The following is a 5,593-nucleotide window of genomic DNA, read 5'->3' as shown; positions in this document are numbered from 1 at the left end:
GTCTTCAATTAAAAAAAAAAAAAACCTATGCTATGCAATGCGACAGCCAAAAGAGTTGGTATCTTAACTATTTAACTACATAGCATTGACGGACTTGTGAGTTGTGACTCTTTACTCTGTAAAATACAATTTTTTTATTCATTTATTTTTTTTATAAGTGTAAAAATACAGTTATATTGAAAGAAAAGCAGAGGTGAAAATTTTTAAGAATATTTTTTTTTTGACATTTTAAGAAGTGAGTCGAATATCATTTTCCCACATGGCAAATTCTCATTGGAAACCAAATACATGATTGGTGCCTGGTGGTCTCAAAAAAAACTTTATTCTTCCATACCATTCCCGTTGTCATCCACCACCTATATATTTTAAAAAGAGGGTCCTACCTATCATACTGGCGGGGACAGAATGATTATAATTGCATTTGTCTAAAAAAAAATAAAAAAAAAAAAAAAAAGCCCAAACAAACAAAAGCTTCCAGCTTTCATATAGATAATTCCTCAGCTCAGCTGGCACCAGCTTTGAGCTTTGGCTCCTCCAGTTATTGCTCACGCGTTTCCCCACATCTTCATACCCTTCTCTTCTTTCTTAACTCTACAACTACAAGCATTTCCTTTGCCCTATATATACATATATATAGTATAGCTCTCATGCACTAAAACCTCTCATTCACAAGCAACGATTTCTCTCTAAAGTCTAAACATGGCCTTTTCTTCTAATGGGTTCTCTATGTTTGTATTGGTTTGTCTAGTGGTAATTAGCTCTTTATCAGTCGCCACTTGTGCTGGTAACTTCTACCAAGACTTTGACATAAAATGGGGTGGTAGCCGTGCCAAGATATTCAAAGCAGGACAGCTTTTGTCTCTGTCTCTAGACCCAGTTTCTGGTTCTGGCTTCCAGTCCAAGAAAGAATACCTATTTGGGAGGATTGATATGCAGCTCAAACTTGTTGCTGGCAACTCTGCTGGCACTGTAACTGCCTACTATGTATGTCTCAAAACTCATCCTTTTCTTTCTACTTAATATTTTTTCCTTCTTAAAAACTACTTATTGATTCTAATAGGAAGGTTTTTAGGATGATTAGTGTTGGCCTGCTTGTGATATCTTTCAAGTGCCTGCAAAAAAAGGTTAAAGTTAAAGGCACATATCAACAAGAGCATGTTACTAGCTAGTGTGCAAGTCACTTGTGTGCAAGTGAACCAACTGATACCTATCATATTAAAAAAGTTATAAAAAAAAAAGAGAGAGAATGATATTTTTGATTTTCACTATTATCCAATAGATATGTAATTTTTCATGATTTATTGAAGTACTAAGTTGTTGATGCCTTAACATCATTTTCACATGGGCAATCATAGATACTTACGTGAATGTTATACACACATTTTTTGCGTACTAGTCATAATTTACAATCACAAAAAGACGATTTAAAATAGCATGTGAAAATGTGTGTATATACTATATATACACTCTCTCTTTATTACCACTTGTTTGATCATGTGACCTATCTCAATAAGTGAGATTTTATAAAATTGTACCTAAGTAAACTAGATAAAATAATTAAAAAGGAAAAACTAATTCAAACTTGCACTTATTTATTTTATATGTATTTAAAATACTTTTTTTGAAGTGGGCTTTATATATGTGTTTAACCTTAGAATATTCTAATATGCGGTATTCATGCATGTAAGACCTTTGCCTTCTTTCCAGAAACTCCCTTAAAACGTTCAAACGTTGTATTGCGTAACTGACTGTTCTGTTTTCTATTACAGTTGTCTTCTCAGGGGCCAACTCATGATGAAATTGACTTCGAGTTCTTGGGAAACCTTAGTGGTGACCCTTATATACTACACACCAATGTGTTCACTCAGGGCAAGGGTAACAGGGAGCAACAGTTCTATCTCTGGTTCGATCCCACAAGAAATTTTCACACGTTATTCCATCATCTGGAAGCCCCAACACATAATGTAAGAGAAAGCACCCCACTTTGTTGCTTCATTTTAATTTACTATGATTGCTAAAACTTTATGCGATTGGAACAACGTCTAACCTTGCTTCCCTTTTCAGTTTCTTGGTTGATAACACTCCCATAAGAGTATTCAAGAATGCTGAATCGATTGGTGTTCCCTTCCCTAAGAGCCAACCTATGAAGATTTACTCTAGCCTCTGGAACGCTGACGATTGGGCAACAAGAGGAGGATTGGTGAAAACTGATTGGTCTAAGGCACCCTTTACAGCTTACTACCGGAACTTCAACGTTAAGGCTTCCACTTCTTTCTCCGATTCTACATGGCATACCAATGAGCTTGATGCCCCTGGCCGAAGAAGACTGAGATGGGTTCAGAAATACTTCATGATTTACAACTACTGCAGTGATTTAAAACGCTTCCCTGGAGGTCTTCCACCTGAGTGCAAACGGTCAAGATTTCTCTAAATAGATCACTCTTTCTGGTAGAATTTTGAATGGAGTCTGTAATATATATATATTAGTCCACGGGTGGAAACTCTTTATAAATTCCTCTTTGATCAAGTTTCACTTAGCTTGAAATTTAGGGGTCAAATAAAATAAATTATATTCTTTTGCTGTGTTCTGTTTGTTACCGCTTAGCAGGGAGTTGATGCCACCTTCTGTGTTCATCCACCCTGTAAAGTTGTTGAATCACGATGTTTGAATATATATATATATATATATATGTATGTTCATATGATAAAATTTTTCTCTCTTTATTCTTTGGCCATAAAAGTAAAATTACTTGTTAATTTTTGTATTTTGAATCATTATTCCTGCATTTTCATTAACTCCATTACATAACTCTTAGCCTGATTACCAGCTATTCCAAAAGCTAGACCATTAAACAAGCTAATGACTGTCCCTAAAGCAAACTAATTAGAATATGATAAATTTATTTATTTCAATACCATTGTGTTGTTTCTACAATCGTGATTCCTCCACCATTTGACACAATGACATGGAATTCTTATTTGGCAGATTATCGCAAAGGGAAGATTCTATCAATGCGAATGTATTTTTTAGTTTTTACATCCTTTTTCACAATTTTACGAGACTAATTATATGCTCTTACTCACTATACTGACTCTGCAAGAATAACACCGGACCTTGCACATATTTATCCTATATATAAAAACGGAAGATTTAGCTTTGATTCAGCTCTTTTGCATTTGTGCCACATCGGATTGGTGCTCCCACACTTTTTCCATCTCCCTTTTCTTCTAATTAAGATTGATTACCATTAGGATTCCTCATCACCTACAGTCACAAAATATCCAGTGCAACCAAATTATTGGACTACGCGATTGGTGGTTACTGTTTTGTTTTTGTTTTAAATAAAGAGAATGATTTGAGTGAGAAAGCCAAGAAATCATTCATGCAATTAAAGATCATTATTGCTTTCTTCAAATCTTTTGCTTCTCTTGAACCCAAATCCCTATAATCTGACCCACCTCTTGTTTTTTACACCGATTGGTAGAGTGTGATAGCGAGAGAAAGGTTAGTGCATGATTAGACGCTTAAACACCTTGAGTCCATAAGGTTGAGATATGGAATTCACAAAAATATAAATATAAGATGCTGTAATTTTTATTGATAGTGAATTGTTGAATTATTCTAGACTATATACAATATAATACCATTTGGGTTTAAAAGTCATGGCTGCATCAAATATATATCATGTCTGATTGCCAAGTTGCAACAACTTTTTAGATGGAAATAATAGTCTAATTACTGTTATCAATTCTTTGAATATACAAACAAAATCAAATTTTCTTCTACCGCTTTATCAATTCTTTAGATATATACAAACAAACTTAATTGTTGACATCAACTAGAAGTTGGGCATAAAAAGCATGGTTAAGTTTTCTTATTTGTATTTTTTTTTTTATAAATAAAATTGCTCTTATTAACTTTTTAAAAAAATAAAAAATGCTCTTATCAACAATAGTAGTAGAATGTCACATGCCTCTTTCGTGATTTCTGCAAGTCTATTTGCCATATGAGCATAAACATTAAAGTTCAATGATATTTCCACCTCCAAGCTTAAGTTTAAAATAGTCTTGGGTCGGGATTTACTTGTTTGAGTGAACCTATCCCTATTTCCAGAGGTATACCCATATTGTACTTGGAAACAATTTTTAGGTTCATTTAAGAAAATAAACCCACCAATGGTAAATCTTCATTTTCCCACTAAGGTTGGTCGTGCATGAGACTATTCCTCCACGAGCCTTCTAGGTAGAAAGATGAAGACATATCAAAGATGTTGAGTAGGAATGAAAAAATTGCTCGATTCGCAGGCACCCGACTTGCCCCGACCCTATTGGGGCGGGTTTGGGTTTTAAAAACCCAATCTTGTAGCGGGTTCAGGTTGGGTGGTATTATGCATACTCACCCCAAACTCGACCGGTATACATATATAATTTTAAAAAATTTTAAAAACCCTAAGTATAAATATTGCACTAACTTTCTCATTTCTCTATTTTCATTTCTCTACCATTAATCCCTCACTCTCAACCGCCCTCCCTCTCCCTCACTCTCACTCTCACTTTCACTTACTGCTATTGGTCCCTCCTCCACCTCACTGGTCCCTCTTCCTTGCCTCCCTTACCACGCTGCTCACTCTTTGCTTGCTCACTCCCAAATGCAGGAGATCATAGCAATATAATTATCAGAATACCAAGGTCGAATCACAAGGAGTAGGGTAAATTCAAAGACAATGTAATCAAACAACAATTTGGATGAATAACAAAAGTAATGTTTTTTTCTTGGTGATTGTTAACAATTAAAAAACGACTGGTTTAAATCAATATTTTAAATACCAGGGCATCGGGGTGTTTCCCTATATCGATATGAATTTTTTGTGATCTAAGAAAATATATATTTCACAATTGATTGTTCTTAAACAATTAAAAACGTATGATTTGGTTGAACTGAGACAATTCAAGAAGGCATAATAATCTAGATTAATAATGTGGTTAGAATAGTTTTCAGAAAAACTCATTCACTTTAAAACCTAATTTCTATTTGAAACTATTAGAAATTCATGTAAACAATAAGATAAACATGATTGAACTTATTGAAAACATGGAAAACCTAATACATCAAAAGAAATCTAATTGAACAATCAAATATGTTGTTGTCTAAAATCTTAGAAAGAATCACATTGAATATTCATACCATATAGAAGAAACATAACCCCTAGCTCTAGCAAAGAGTTTAGACTGCCATTAGAAAAAGGAAAAATACAAGGTTTTTCTCCCCAAAAATTCATTCTCCATAGCATCCATTCAAAAAACCCTAACGTCAAAATGTCCAAAGAAGATAAAACTTGTACATTTAATTTTCGTCCAGAATTACAGCAGCAGCTTGTGAGTTAATTTCAGCCTTCAAAAATTGTGAATTTCGAAAAACTCAAAACTAGAAAGTTGTAGATATTTAAGTCACGGTTCCAACCCATCCAGCCTTGAGTCAATTGGATCTTTGAAAAGAGAGATACACCCAAAATACTGATCAGTGCTCAAATCTGATTTTTCCTTTTAAGATTCTACCTCTTTGATGTCTTTCATTATTTGAAGCTTCCAAACA

The 5,593-nt window shown here is 34.1% G+C and overlaps 1 pseudogene across 1 annotated transcript; it reads left to right on the top strand.

Moving 5' to 3' along the window:
- Window positions 1-500: 500 nt before the first annotated feature.
- Window positions 501-2,710, top strand: LOC115993959 (annotated as a pseudogene). The gene is made up of 3 exons (XR_004093101.1): window positions 501-984; window positions 1,770-1,964; window positions 2,065-2,710. The product of XR_004093101.1 is annotated as a xyloglucan endotransglucosylase/hydrolase 2-like (transcript).
- The last annotated feature ends 2,883 nt before the right edge of the window (window positions 2,711-5,593 follow it).

Source organism: Quercus lobata, chromosome 6, assembly GCF_001633185.2.
Source record: "Quercus lobata isolate SW786 chromosome 6, ValleyOak3.0 Primary Assembly, whole genome shotgun sequence".
In the NCBI taxonomy this organism is placed as follows: Eukaryota; Viridiplantae; Streptophyta; class Magnoliopsida; order Fagales; family Fagaceae; genus Quercus; species Quercus lobata.
The sequence above is the reverse complement of the archived record's forward strand: the minus strand, read 5'-3'. Positions and strand labels throughout refer to the sequence as shown.